Source organism: Canis aureus, chromosome 15 (genome assembly GCF_053574225.1).
Source record: "Canis aureus isolate CA01 chromosome 15, VMU_Caureus_v.1.0, whole genome shotgun sequence".
In the NCBI taxonomy this organism is placed as follows: domain Eukaryota; kingdom Metazoa; phylum Chordata; class Mammalia; order Carnivora; family Canidae; genus Canis; species Canis aureus.
In genome coordinates, this window is record NC_135625.1 from 24,801,818 (window position 1) to 24,818,185 (window position 16,368).

Genomic DNA, 16,368 nt, shown 5'->3' on the forward strand with positions numbered 1-16,368 from the left:
TGGAAAAGAGTAATTAAAACTATCACTATTTGCAGATGATATGATATTATATAGACAGAAGCCTATAGACTCTACCCAAAAGACTGTTAGAATAAATGAAGTCAGTAAAGTTACGGAATACAAAATTAATATGCAGACATTTGTTGCATATTTATATACTAATAATGAATTATCAGAAAAAGAAATAAAGAAATCAATCTGATTTATAATTGAATTAAAAAGAATAAAATATCTAGGGAGAAATTTAACCAGGGAGGTGAAATCCCTGTACACTGAAAACCATAAGACATGGATAAAAGAAAATGAGGACAAAAATAAATGGAAAGATATTCTATGCTCATGGATTGGAAAAATTAATACTATTAAAATGTCCATACTTCCCAACACAATCTACAAATTCAATTCAATCTCTATTAAAATTCCAATGGCATTTTACAAAGAAATAGAACAAATAATTCTAAAATTTGTATGGAGCCAAAGTCCCTATATAGCAAAAGCAATCTTGAGAAAATAGAACAAAACTAAAGATATCATGCCTTCTAATCTCAAATTATACCACAAGGTTATAGTAACTAAATCAGTATTGGGATGCCTTGGGATGCCTGGGTGGCTCAGCGATTGAGCAAAGCATCTGCCTTTGGCTCAGGGCGTGATTCCGTGGTCCTGGGATCAAGTTCCACATCAGGCTCCCAGCATGGGGCCTCCTTCTCCCTCTGCCTGTGTCTCTGTCTCTGTGTGTGTGTGTGTCTCATGAATAAATAAATAAAATATTTTAAAAAATTAAATCATTATGGCCTTGGCATAAAATATTTGCAAGTCATATTTCCAATAAGGAATTAATATGCAAAATACATAAAGGACACAACTCAACAGCAAAAAAAAAAAAGGATTAAAAAATGGACAGAGAATCTACTAGGCATTTTTGGAAAGAAAATATACAGACGACCAACAGCTACATGAAAATATTTTCAACATCACTAATTATTAGGGAAATGCAAATCAAAAGTACAACATAACACCTCACACATGCCAGAATGGCTACTATCAAAAAGACAATAAATAATGAATATTGGTAAAGATGTGGAGAAAATGAACCCTCGTACATTGTTGGTAGGAATGTAAATTGGTGCAGCCACTGTGGGAAACAGTATAGAGGTTCCTCAAAATTCAAAATAGAACTACCCTATAATCCAGCTATTCAACTTTTGAGTATTTATCCAAAAAGAAAACAAAAACACTAATTCAATTAGATATACGCACCTTTCATGTTCATCATAAGATCATTTGAAATAGCCAACATATGAAGACAACCAAAGTGTCTGTTAGTGGATGAATGGATAAAGAAGTACAATATATATACAATGGACTACTACTTAGCCATAAAAAAGAAGGAAATCTTGCCACTTGTGATCATATGAATGAATCTTAAAGATATCATGCTAAGTGAAATAAGTCAGAGAATGACAAATACTGTATGATTTCACTAATATGTAAAATCTAAAAAACAAAACAAATCTACAAACAAAAAAACTCATAGATATAAAAACAAATTGGTAATTATCAGAAGGGGATGGGTTTATGGGGGGATGGGAAAATGGGTGAAAGGAGTCAAGTGTAGGATGACAGATGGTAACTAGACTTATTGTGGTGATCACTCTATAGTGTATACATATATCAAATGATATGTTGTATACCTGGAACTAATATAGCATTCTATACCAATTTTATATCCATAAAATATTTTTAAGATTTTCATCTGCCATAGGACATCTGATGACTTTGGGTTGAGTCATCTGTGATAGCTGTGTGAGCCACCTAATCCTCCTAGGTGTCAACTTTCTCATCTTTAAGACAAAGTCTTAAAAAAAAAAAAAAAAAAAGACAAAGTCTTAAATTTAAAGGTACTTATAGCTTAAAAGCATATTATGCTTATGCAACAGAGATGCAGCACATCAACCAGACTCTTACCTAAAATCATATTCTATCTTGCATTTCCTTATCAATCTGTAAAGTTGTAAATATTAACTTACATAAAAACCTTTGTGTCATTGACTACAAAATAATTTCAGGCTAATTTTTACACTAAGTGGTAAGTTAGAGAACACTTGGTCCGTGCCATGAAGTTTGGTGTTAAAGGCAAAGAAAGAGGATGATGGAATTCTCATAAGGGAGCTACTCTGGACTGAGATAAGCTTAGAGACTCACAGTGGGGAGTTCTTGTCTTCCCCAGTGATTACCTAAGTAATAAGGACGTTCTAGGGTTCTTAAAAGTCATCAACTGCTACAGCAGTAGCTCTAATGTACCTAGATCTCAACAGTTCAGCTTAAATTGTCCACAAAAGAGAAAGAAACTTACAGTGGTGACCTAGGACTTCCCAGATTTTTCAGGGGTACTAAGGAGTTGCTGTATCAGCTAGAACTAAGAACAGGCTTTCTGGATCAGGGCTGGGGCGGGGGTGGGGGGGGGCGGGGGGCAGTTCCCAGAAAGAAAACTGTGGTTTAGAGAAGCTACTTAAGGTAAGTTCTGAGATTCCCTTACAAACTTATACTCTTTCCTATCCAACAGTTTTCACCACACTGGAATATAGAATTTTGCATTTAAATCTATTAACATACTTTGAAGTCAATTCAGAAATGTAAGATTATTGACATTGAATCAATGTCTCGTTTCCTGGAATTCTTTTCCAGATAGTATTGTAGAAGTTAGAGAGGGGAGGGAAAAAGTATGTGTTATTCAGTCTTAAGATACTTCAATGATATTAGTGCCATCATGTACAGGAAACTTTACTGTATTAACTATGATTTCATCTGTATTTGGCCTCAATCACATTTGAACTAGATTAGTAAACACACACACACACACACACACACACACACACACACACCAAAAAAGAAAACTTATGCTTAAACTTACAACTTAGATAAATACATATAATAATAACTGTGTTTCAACAACCCCAAGGACAAGAATAAGGATGAGATCATATCCTTGGTTTACTTAAACTTTAGTGTAATTCTCCATTGAATATTTTATTAAGGGAATCAAAAAGTTGAGAAGATTCTGTTCTGCTGTGTAAACTAAAGCCACCAACTAGTTGAGAAATTGAAAACCACAAAGCTTGGGAAGAAAAATGAATGCTTTGGAGCATAAATTTTTCCATTAAATTATGCCAATAAACTTAGGACCTTGAAAGTTACTCTCATCAAATATAAAAAAGGAAGGATATGCTCTTTGTCTACCCTCAAACTAGGACTGGAAATTGAAAGAATAGTGTAGCAAGTTTATTAAATATCACTAGGATAAATCAATCAATCTATTACTTTTGTGTTACACTAATATCTATCAGTATAAATTGAATGTAATTTTATTAGTTTAGGATACTTTTTCAGTTTTTCAATTAAAAAAAAGGGGTAGGCATACCTCCACTTATATCTTTCCTAAGCTCTCCAGATGAATGCCTGTTTTTCCACTGGTTAACTAAGAACTACTGAAGATAAATTAAGGTTGTTATATTAAATCAGAATAAGGACAACTCACAAGATTTAAAAACCACAGAAAGTTGCTGAGCTCTAGTGTTTCTATCTTGTACTAGGTTAAAGATTGTGATAATAGAAGAATGTGTATAATTAGGGTTAGATTAAAATGCAGGATACCATGTTATCACAGTCATATCAGTATATTAGTAGTCCCCTAATAATTCGGGGGGCACATGGAGTGGAATTAAGTGATTTTATTGCAATGAGTCTATTCCCTTCATTTCTTTCTTCTCTGCCTAATGTTCTTTTTCCTGTCTTCCACCCACTTGATAAAAACAAGCCATTTACAGGATTCAACAGACAGTGTATGGGTGGATAATCAGAATTTGGGGGCTCTAAAACAGTTTTACCAATAATTAACAAAGTAATCATTCACTTATATAACTTCACTCTAAATGACAGTAGTTGATTTCTTAATAGTCCTTGATTTTACCCTTTTTTTTAAAGATTATTTATTTACTCATGAGAGACAGAGAGAGAGAGAGAGAGAGAGGCAGAGACACAGGCAGAGGGAGAAGAGGCTCCATTCAGGGAGCCCGATGTGGGATTCAATCCCGGGTCTCCAGGATCACACCCTGAGCTGAAGGCAGGAGCTTAACCGCTGAGCCACCCGAGCATCCCTGATTTTACACTTTTTTTTTTATTTTACACTTTTAACATACTATTGTCCAATTTTATTTCAAGAAGGGATAAAATAGAAGAGAGAAAATATAAATCCAAATGAAATAAAGAAGCTTAAAATTCAATTTGAGACATGATCCCAGTATTTCCTTCAAAAATTCTTAGGCCAAAGTGTGGTTGTATACAGATTCATCTATGTAGGTCCTTCTTCTGAGATCTTCTTATCTATGATAGAAATATTGATTCTACTGTGACCTCTGTCTCTCTTTTAGAACTCTAGAGATCAACCATCAGGAAAATTCGGAAAATCACACCATATGAACAGGTTTGTTCAAGAACCAAGTATCCAGTAACTTCTCACTGATGCGGCAGAGGGAGTATGCTCAAATGTAGCTACAGGATAAGTCGATTTCTGAATTCTTATTTTCCACCCAAATATCACATTCTTCCCACCTTCCATTATCACTCTCCCTATTTCTGTGCAAATTATGCAAACGTACAACCTTTCCTCCTATTCTGTTCACAGTCTCTGTTTGGAACACGTGCGCCCTCTTATTCATCTTATCTCAATGCCCCGTTCTTCTTCCTCTCCTTCTTTAACAAACCAGTACTTGTTATCTTTCCCATGCTCCAATCCCTGCCTCCCATATGCCTATTATCCACAATAAATACATACACAGAAGTTCTACAGAGCTGGATGCATCATGAACAAATACATGCATTAGCTAACTTTTTATTAAGGATATACTGGAATGAACATTCATTGGAAAATAGTTTGAGAAGAGGAAACCATGGAAACTGGCCAGCAGAAATATTCCAATTTTGGAAAACGTGCTTTTTTGGAAAAAGCATCATACATAAGATGAGATTTCCAAAGCTGTCAATTAAGATTTAGTTTCCTTATCCATGTCTATATTAAATATTCCTTTCATGATATCACTATCTACAGTATCTGAAATACCTGTGGTCTCACTTTGCAACCTGTTATTATCAATTATCATATTCAAAGCAGTTCCAAAGAAAGCTCTACTATGAATTGCATTATCTTCCTAGGGAAGTGTTTCAAAGAGCCAGCTTCTGGGGTTGGGGGACAGAAAGAACTACCTATGGTCTGGCATTGTCTGTTGGGTTTCATCGGTTGCTTTATCACATTCAAAATTGGAAAACACACCTATGTTGGTAGATGCAAAATAACACCAACTCTCTTGCAAGCATACTTGACCAGTCCACATTCTCAAATGACAGCGAAAACAAAACAAATAGGGTAATATGCTTTTTTATTGCCTTTCTTATTTCTTATTTCTTATTTTGGGACATTATTAACAGTGTTAAATCTTATTTTAAAAAAAATAGCCTAAAATACCTAAAGCAGTCTTAACATTAACAACTAACAAAATATTTTTGTTTGAGTACTTACTAAACCCCTTTCCACTAATCACACCTATAAGCATTAGGACATTCATGGCAAATCATTTGGACAGAGAGCATATTGCCTAGGCCCTTTGTAAATATTGTCATAGGGGGAGGACAATATAAGCACTTTGCTTCAAATGTCCCAAATCAGTTAACTTTTAATTAGTGACAATCATCACACACAAACATACATACACACAAATATTTATCTTCTATAATGAGGATTCTAAAATAGTGGTTTTTATTCCAACTTGGTTAATTGAATGAGGCAACAGATTCTCCTAGTAGACAGGTGCTCAGAAGTGGAATTTATGTTTTCTGCTACATATGATATTCCTTCAAATGGAACATCCTTGATTAAAGAGACCAGACAATACGATTCATGCTGAAGGCAGGAAATTTGGCTTCAGAACATAATGAGAATGGGTTCATCCTGCAGCTTTTCCCATTTTCATTACAATCGTTGTCATGAGAATAGATTCATATTGTGGCATTTTCAACTTCTATTATCATCTTTGTCACAGTATGAGGTATTAGAATTTTAAAGCCTAATAAGTTCTGACCACAGAATCCTACCCCATTGTTATTTTATGCTTGTGAAAGGGGAAAATACTCAGACCTGTTGGCAAATCCCACTGGTCACAGAACTGTAAACAGAGGAGGATTGGAATACTAGTTGATCACATCACTAGAAAGGATTTTTAAAAATCCAGGAGCATGTAAGTTTGCATCTTATAGTCTAATGACTATTAAAATTCTGTTCATATATTCTACAAACAATAAATATTGCACCCCAAGACACAATCATAACCAAAATACATTTTAAATTCTTGGAGAATGTCACTCCATGGCCCTTAGAGTGAGAAGAGGTAATGCTGTCTTTTTCCTCAGAGCTGAACATAGCCAACAACACGTTGATAATAAAGGCAACAAAAACAAAGCCAAATGATCACACTTTTTTTTTTAGAAACTAGATTTGCAATGTACAACTATTTTCTTTTCAGATATATGATTTTTTTTTTACCAATTTCACCAATTTGGAGCCTGATGCTGGCTCCACTAATAATTAGCTCTGAGCCTCTATCTCACAACCCATAAAGTAGAGATAATAGTACCTGCCTCGCATATCAAACAGGATTTGGGTAAGAACCACATGAGACGATGTTTCTGTAAACACTTCAAGTATGAAGTGTTTTCACAAACACAACATGATCCTTATTAAATCATCTTTAAATGAGGCATACACTGACTATTACATAAAGCCCCATTTGGGGGATACTATTATAAAATTCATAACTGAGGCCTCCAGCCTCTGGTCAAAGGGGTGGCATCAACTAGCAGTGAACAAATCACACTGAAGGGCAGTGCAGGTATACAGCAGAAGGCTTTACTCATTCCTTTGGGCATTTTCAGCTCTATTCGCAATCCTTCAGAGCACAAGGCAGGAGCCCTTCTTATATTCTCGGTGAGTTTTCCTTCAAATCACCTCTTCTGCTCTGACATGGTTGAAAAATGTGCAAGCTAAGGAAGATAATGCAAATACTGCACTGTTGTCACTTACCATCCCAGCCAGCACTGGCACTGCGAAAATGAAAAAGCCTCTGACATATTGAAGCTTAGCAGCAACATTCTAACTGGGGCGAGAACAATATTTTTAATCCTCCCTGGAAAGATCAAATTAAATCAGTGGCTCTCCCTGATACAGCTCTATGTCACTGACTGTTTGGATGAGAAGCCTAGAGAGAAGTCTGCAGCTCTTGACTTTGTAACTCATGTCTTTCTATAGAAATTCAGGGAGCAGTGATAAGCCATTCCTGCATGAAGATTAGCCTCAAGACAGTCAGATGGTGTCAGAGGGGAGGGGTGGTGAGCACACATTTTGCCTGGCATTTAAATTCAGCTAAAAATCATCAAATTTCACAGCTGAACTTCAACATGACTTGGTCAGAGGTTTGACTTTCCTTCCCTTTTCAACAATGCATCTGCATATTTCACTCTATATGGCTATGTACTTTAGCGATTATATATTAAAGGCAGATTCTATTAGTCAAATTGTTATGAAATTATGGCTGCATCCATTAAAAGTTCTTTTTAAAGGCAGTTAAAACATGAGGGTAGTTTTAAAACTTTAGTATGATAAGAAACATCTGGAAAGCGTAAAAAATGCAGATTCTAGGTGCCTGCCTGCAGAGTCTCATTGAATGGATCTGGAATGAAACCCCAGAAATTGCATTCCTAACAAGCACCCCAGGTGAAACTTATCCTACAGTCTTTCAATCTTAATGTGATTTTTATAATCCCAATTGCATTTAAATCCTTTGAAGAAAAGAAAAAAACAGGAGGAGGAGGACAGCCCAAAATGCATCTTGACAGTTTTGTAGATAGTCTTACTGTGGCTTTTGGAGATTTTAAATAAAAATTTTATGGCATATTAATCCATAATATGAATGCTTTTTTTGAACTAAACAAATCAAACAAAGAAAAGCTGTGTTCCCAGAAAATTATTCAGCTCCCCCAAAGCAAATATTTTTCATATGGGATATTTCAAGGAGCCTAGTTTTGTATGCTCAATAGTCTTAACCACAGTATTTAATTTAAGCTTAAGGCTCTAAGTTTTTGCATTAACTTTGACAGTAAACAAAACGGAAGTATAAAAGTAATGTAACCAATTCAAGATGTTCAAATATCCACAACACATTCAATCAGCAGTGAAATATTACTTCAACACATCTCCATATATAAAGCTCAATACATGTTATCACAATACCAACGTTATTTTTTTAAAGTCTAAGGCCAACTACTAACTTTTCATAATGATAGAATTAAGGGTAGCAAATCTAATTAGACCAATGGCATATAACATTTATTAAAAGCTCTTTTCAAATCAAGCTATTATTCTTTAGAAGAAATGCTGAATTCTCTGATTCTGGACAACTTGAAAACCTGTGTGGTATTGTTTTGGTTTTGTTCTATGCAGTTAAAATTAGATTTTACTTCCTATAGTCCTTAACAGAAGAGCTGGCTTCACAAATGTGTGATATGTATGATCACACAAAGCCCAGACCTTGGTTTAATACCCCACTGTCATTGCCTTGAAAGTCAATAGTTTTTGAACACGGTCCCTCATTTTTTCATTTTTCACTGGGTCCTGCAAATTACGTACATAATCCTATTCCTTAATAACATTTAGGTGTGATTTTCTTTCAACAAACATTTCAGGCATTAAAACAGTGCTTTGGTGTGCCTATAATCCACTAATGTATTTGTTCACTGTACATGTGGTTGTTAATCACTGATCTATAGAAGGGAGCCCATTCCATGTCCTTATGGAATTCCAAATCCAGTGGAGAAACTAATTATTTTTGTCTTGGGGAGTATGCATTAAATAGTGAGTGGTCTTCACAAACATATACTCATAATTTCATATGAATTTATTTAGATACTAACAGAAACACTGTATCTATTATTCTAGATATAAGGGGGTTAGGGTTATGTCTAAAAATCAAGAAATTACACAATGAAAATCAAGAAAATTATTCTATAGTTAGCTAATCTATCTATCTCCTATTGATTGTGTTTCTCTAGAAAAACATGACTAAAACAGGAGAGTTTTCCCTGTGTTGGAGTCAGGCAGACACAACCACAGTGGTTCACAATGCTCAAAACACCCTGTGGAAGTATTTCTCAATAACACCTGAGGATGACTCTTGAAGACATAAATCATTTTCCATTCCTCCACCTGAATATGGATACTGGTTTCTCCATTAACTGGATTCAAGAAATAACCAGATTGTGTCTGGCTTTAGTTTCATACACACATGTGTTAATAATCTCCACATAACTATGGGGTAAAGGGCACAGATAAAACCAGTCTGGGATCCTTAAAGGCTACAGAGTAAAGGTCAACAGCAGTTATTCTTGAAGCTTCACTTGAAAAAGTTAAAAAAAAGAAAAATACTGAGCTACATGGTGGCCATGTATGTGCTTTAAGAAGCAAATTCCTATTAGTAAATCTCACAGGGGTTTTCTGCCTAGAAGTTAAGGATTGAAGGACAGTATACACATATTTACAGAGGCTGGGCTCACCCTTGTGATACATTTTCCAGGCATATTTCCTTGTCCTAGTCATCCCCCTGGATTTTGTTTCTTCAGCAGGAATCATTTCCCCAAAAGGAATTTACTCACATGTCACAGGCTGACAGTCCCAAGATCTGTAATTGGCAGGCTAGAGACCCAGAAGAGCTGATGATGTAGCTCCAGTCCAACTCCAAAGGTCTGAGAACCAGGACAGCTGATAGTTCCAGCCCAAATATTGGCAAGCTCAAGACCAAGGAAGAGCCAATTTTCTAGTCCAAAGACAGAAAGAATTCTCTGTTATTTGGGGCAATGTTAGTCTTTTCATTCTATTTAGGACTTCAGTTGATAGGATGAGGCCCACACAATCTAGGGAAATATGTTTTACTCAATCTACCAATTCAAATGGTAGAAACACCCAGAAACACCCCACCACACCCCCAAGCACTCAGAACAATGTATGACCAATTATCTGAGCATACCATGGTGGAGTCAAATTGACTTGTAAAATTAACCATCACATCCCTTAGAGCATTTAGCAGGATACTGATTAATGTATTAATTAAGAAAGTGACCTGAGATTTAAAAAAAAGAAGAACTACCCAAAAGAATTAGAAAGACATAAAAATAAACTCAAAATAGAATAAAGATCTGAAAGTGAGACCTGAAACCATAAAAATCCTAGAAGAGAGCACTGGCAGTGATTTCTGACATCAGCTATAGCAACATTTTTCTAAATACATCTCCTGAGGCAAGAGAAATAAAAGCAAAAATAAACTATTAGGTCTACATCAAAATAGAAAGCTTCTGCACAGCAAAGGAAATAATAAACAAAACTAAAAGACTGAATGGAAGAAGATATTTGCAAATGGCATATCTGAAAAAGGGTTAGTTAATCCAAATATCAATATAAAGAATTTATACAACTCAACACCAAAATAACAAAAATTAAAAATGGGCAGAAAACATGAACAGTTATTTCTCCAAAGACATGGAGATGGCCAAATGACACATGAAAAGATATTTAACATCACTCATCATCAGGGATGCCTGGGTGGCTCAGTCCTTTAAGCCTCTGTTTGAAGCTCAGGTCATGATCCTGGGGGTCCTGGGATCCAGCCCAGCATCTGGCTCCCTGATCAGATCCCTCTGCTGTTCCTCCCAACTCATGCTCTCTCTCTCTCTCTCTCTCACTCTCGCTCTCACTCTCTCTCTTTCACTCTCTCAAATAAATAAAATCTTTTTTAAAAAAAAGTACACTTAACTAGAATGAGCACTGAGTAATGTATAGAATTGTTGAGTCACTGTATTGTACACCTGAAACTAATGTAACACTGTGTGTTAACTACACTGAAATTAAATAATAAAAATAAAAGAATTAGAAGAAACACCCAGCATTCACACAAGGATAAGAAAATTGACCTTTCCTATCATCAGAATAGGAAACTCTAATTCATGTATTATTAGAAAGAGAATTCAGAAGGATCTTGCCTCAATATTTGGGGACAATCAGCCCAAAACTCAATTCTCCTTTGTTCTCGCCAAACAGATCTTGAAAGTAAGACCTAAAAGGATTAAACTGTTTCCCAATAATGCAGTTGTGTCCTAGACCAAAACTCAGGAATATTATCAAAACACAAAAATATTCAGCATCCTAAAAGATTAAAATTATAATGTCTAGCGTTCAGTAAAAACTTACCAGGCATGCAAAGCAGCAGAAAAAATACATTTGATAATGAAGAGAAAAATCGATCAATTGAAACTGACCCAGAACATACACAGATGTTAGAATTACCAGAAAAGAGCATTAAAACTGTTATTATCATAGTATTCCATATGTTTAAAAAGTTAAGTAGAGCCATGAGGAATATTTAAAAGGCCCAAAATGAACTTGTAGAGATGAAAACCAAAATATTCTAAAGTAAAAAAATACACTAGATAGACATAACCACAGATTAGATATTGCAGAAGAAAATATTAGTAAATTTGAAAGCAGGGCAATAAAAACTATCCACAATGTACAGGGGATCAGTGATAAGGAGTAAGGACAAGGCAGAGCTTTCATTGGAAGCTGCGAGAAGACACTGAACCAAAGTCTTCAAAGCATTGAAAGAAAAGAAAAATATCAATGTAAAATCTCCATACAGTGAAAATATCCTTCAAAACTAAAGGTAAAATACAGACTTTTTCAGACATATAAAACCAGAGGTCATTTATTAGTGGCATACCACACTATAAGAAGAGTTTCAGGTGATTGACCAATGCACATTGTTAAGACAGAGTAGTCTTCAAGGTGTATTGAACTAATAACTTTATTTAACTCCTAAATAGACCCAATCAGCTAATTTTTTTTTTGTTTTGTTGTTTTTTTATGTGCCTAATTCTACAATTTTGTCTTTGTCAGACTTTCAACTCTCAATTCTCACAATTATCACCTGTTTTTTTCTACAAGTCTTTCTTTTGTATCCTAATTTGTGGCTTCTAGTCAGGGAACTTAGAAACTACATAAGGAAATGTATTTTTTTTTAAAAGAAAATGTATTAGAATTGTGAATAAATGAAGCTAAAACAGCCTCATGAACTTTATGTCATTTATTTGTACAATACAATACACTTATCACTCAAAAGCATTTATCCCCCAGATACGTACTGGAAAAAAAGTAATATAACAATTATTATAAGGAAAACTACTACATATTGAATGTCCAGTGTATGCTAGTCCTCATTCTAAATTCTTCACATATATTTTTTCTAATCTTTTCCATCACCTTTTGAACTTCCAGAATCTGTTTCTAAAATAGATAAGGTTAGAAGTAAAAAGGCAGAATGGTAAGGTACGTTACAGTACCAGCTTTGAATCCAGATATCCCAAACAAAAAGCTCAGCTATGCTACTTTCCAGCACTACATTTGTAGACAGATCACTTACCCTCACATTCTTTATCTAGGCAGCTCCAAGGGTCATGCACTTACCAGTGGATTATCTGTCCCTGTAATTATAGGAAACACAGTATACAATAGAGCATTCAAATATATATATAACAAGTATACATTTATATATATAAAATTATGTGTTTAGAATTATGTTTAAATATATACTTAGAATGCATGTAAATATTCATGTTTAGAGTTTATATATATATATATATATGTGAGTATATATATCATATATACACACACATACTTATTTAACATTCACAAAATATACACAGGTTCACTAAAAGTTATGACCATACATCTCCTAACTCTTGCTACCTTGATCATATTTTACCAAATAACAAGGTGGAAGAAATAGAAAATTTCAAACATATAAGTGGCAACTTTCAGATACCTTAGCAATAACTGGATTGATCACTTACCTCTAATAATCTCCCAAGGAGAGCAAGGGCCACAGTCTCCTTAAGGGAACTCAAAGTCTGCCAAGAAAATCAGAAAGGAAAATCAGCCTGGTAGCATGATAGATGGGTTAGATCCAGCTTGTCACTCCAAAGTATGCTGCCAGAATAATCTGTAGGGACAGTGATTTAGCAATGAACCATAATTCAAGTAACTCAACCAGCAGTCACACAGCTGAAATAACCCCTATTTAGGTCTGATGCTCAAACAGTGAAGAGTGTACTGCTCACTTTTAAAGGCACATTAATTCTCTCAGCATTCATTCAGCATTTTGCTGGCAGTGATCTGTAGGAATGTCATTTCATTTATGCTTTTCAGATATGTCTTGAATTTATAGATGACTTCTTTTCCAAATGATCAATGAACTCCAAACTTAGAGTCTTTGAATCAGAAGAGGAAATCTTTAGTACATAGGTAGACCTAACCCGTTCTTTGATTTCATTTGGACCTCAAATTAATATTGCTCTCATCACTGACACTGCTGCTCATGAGTAATTTATATCCTGTGGGATTATCACGACATCCCATTCAGTGCAGCATCTCTGAAAGTTAAAGAATGAAGAGCAATGAATTATCTGTGAATATAGGCCAAAGAGTTAATGGTTTCCAAGCTCAGAGGCAAGATAGGTAATGGACTGAAGTCCAGGGGCCAAGTCAACAGCAGAGATCACTTGCTAACCCTTTATATACTGACCATTCAGTCATGTTCCTGCACTTGTATCTCTATTCATCTGTACCAGTTCCCCTTTTTCCCCTTCTCTTTTCTTCCACTTTTTTTCTCCCTTTTCCCTTATCTTTCCTTTCCTTTCATTCTTTTCACTATCCTTTATATAATATAAAATTCAAGTCTAGTCATTGTATTTGTTGAATTATATTTTGGTCCTACTCTTTCAAACACTGAGATAAATAAAAACTTTTATATGCCGTAAGAATTAAGCAGTTTTCCAGAGGGGTATTTTGTTTTGTTTTTGTTTTTGTTTGCTTTGAGTCAGCAAGCCATGTATTAGGACCAAAAATATGAAGCTGTTTTTTATTCAGGGTCCCTAGAGAATCAAGATTTGACTTCATCTTCATCATCATCATCAAAGTGCCTTCAGCACCTGTTCTCCCACCCGTTCTGTCCTTTCTCTCTTTGGCTACATTTCCCATTCTTTTATTACTAAAAACACATTTTATATTTAAAAATATAACGTATCTTTAAAATATTTATTTTAATACTTTAAATGTGAATGTGTAAATGTGTGTTCAGTTTTGAATTATCTATGCTTTGGTAATAGCCTGAAAGAATCTGTTTGGTTTTTTTTTTTTGTTGTTGTTGTTGTTGTTGTTATTTTTCTGAGAAGCTGATAATAAATATGAAAGAAGAACACCAAATAGGCCAAGTAGTTAAATACCACTTGATCATATCAACTAGTCTTTGATTATATAAGACAGTCCAATAAAGTCTTTGAAAACTGAAATTGTGTATCATGTAGCCATAAAGAGCTATTTTTGTGGTAGTATGGAAATATTCAAGTTCTTTACACAGAAATGGCAAGTGAGGAAAATTTGATGGGATCATGATACGTGATGACAATTTCAACAACCTCAAAGGGTAGCTTAGTAGAACCAGGAAGTGAAAAATTTAGAAACTCAAGAAAACTGAGGGGGGCATTTGACAAGATGAGCATTGCGTGTTATACTATATGTTGGCAAATCAAACATACATACATACATATATATATATATATATATATATATATATATATATATATATATGATATGTATGGTAGAAATAGAAAGAAAATGAAAGAAAAAAAAAAGCAGGAGTGGATCATAACAGCCAACAACTGCTATAATAATCTTAAATCAGTCAACAAGTATATATTAAGGGTCTTCTCTGTACCAAACCCTATGCCTGGTGTTAAAAGAACACAGAATTGTGCATGTTGTAGTGGGTGGGAAATAGAAATCCAATCTTGAGATAAGAACAGGCTGCATTGAAATGTTTAAGAATGGACCTCAAATTCAGATATGTAGAAGTGGTTCGCAAAGGAAGTGGCATCTATCCAAGTTTTGAAGGTGCTTAAGAGGTGAAAAAGGAGGAGGTGAAAAAATTGGAGGAAGAGGAGAAGCTGGTTCATATATAGGGAGGCAAGAGAGCACAAATATCTGAAAGACACTCAATGTGTAGTATCTGCTATCGGAAATTTGGATTCTATAATTTTCAAAATGTATGAAAATAGTTATTTCTTTTTTTTCCCTCCACTTCTATTTTTTTCATCTATACAAGGGGCTTATGGTGAAGGTAAAATGAGAGCTCTAGACAGTGACTAGCATAAAGTCTAGCACAAAGTGTGCCTCACAGGATCTAACTGTGTTTCATCTAATCTAGTACAGCATGGACTATAAGATATATCATTATTTTATGCAATAGAGAGTAAAAGAAAAACTGCAATATTAAGCTATTGTTAGTGTAAGATGCATCCTAATTTCACAAAAAGTAAAATGTGAGGAAAAAAAATCTGTGTAGCTTAGAATGTGTGAAATACAGTAAGTAGTTTATCCCCTCAACTCTGGTATATTGAAACTGAAAAACATCAAAGACACAACTGTTATCAACCATCAAAATGGATGTGAAAATTTAAAGCATACAAGGACGGCACCCCCAGTGTAGTCAATGTTTCATGATAACAATGCATTTGTTTATTTTTTCTCAAGAGTCTATATCATATTAGCCAATCAAGTAATTATTGAATGTTTATTTCTGTAATACATCAAATAATATATTATCAGCCCTGTTCCTTTCTGCAGCAATCACAGCTGATGCTCTACTAGCTTTCAGGCAGGCATCACTTGGTCAGTATTTTAAGTCCCACACACCAAAGAGAAGGAACAATGGCCCAAGAAACAACAGTAAAAACTGTCCAACTCACACTTATTCTCTGTTTGCACAATTGGATGTCATTCCAGCAGCTGTTTGTAGAATTCCTGGACTATTACTTACCGATTTTTTTTTTAGGTGTATTTAAATAGCAGCCCACATTCCTCTCAAGTTAGTATTTCCAGGCAGTCTCAACCTTGTCTGGCTGAAAGCTCAAAGGCTTTTTTGGAAGAAGACACTGCCAAAGTTATTACACTAGAAATGCTATTTTTCAAAATCAGTGAGTAACACCAAGGGCAACAGGATTCTTTAAAGATTTACTTAACTTTAATGAAAACAACTATTGGTGGATGCTCTTAATTATAAATTAAGATATACATATATATCAAGGGAAAACACTAAGTATTTTTCAGAAAGCAAGTTTGAAATGTTATTAATTCCTAAAAGAGCAACTATGAGAAAAATG

General features: G+C 34.7%; 1 long non-coding RNA gene across 4 annotated transcripts in view; it reads right to left on the bottom strand.

Annotated features, from left to right (window-relative positions):
* The window catches only part of LOC144283977 (uncharacterized), a 139,090-nt gene extending 122,924 nt beyond the window's left edge, over positions 1–16,166 (bottom strand). For 3 of the 4 annotated variants that reach the window (XR_013352456.1, XR_013352458.1, XR_013352457.1), the window contains exons 1-4: positions 16,026–16,166; positions 13,003–13,059; positions 12,573–12,633; positions 9,757–9,917 (exon numbers count right to left, since the gene is read on the bottom strand). This is a non-coding gene — a long non-coding RNA (uncharacterized LOC144283977). The other variant, XR_013352459.1, reaches the window with a different exon arrangement.
* Between the last annotated feature and the right edge of the window lie 202 nt (positions 16,167–16,368).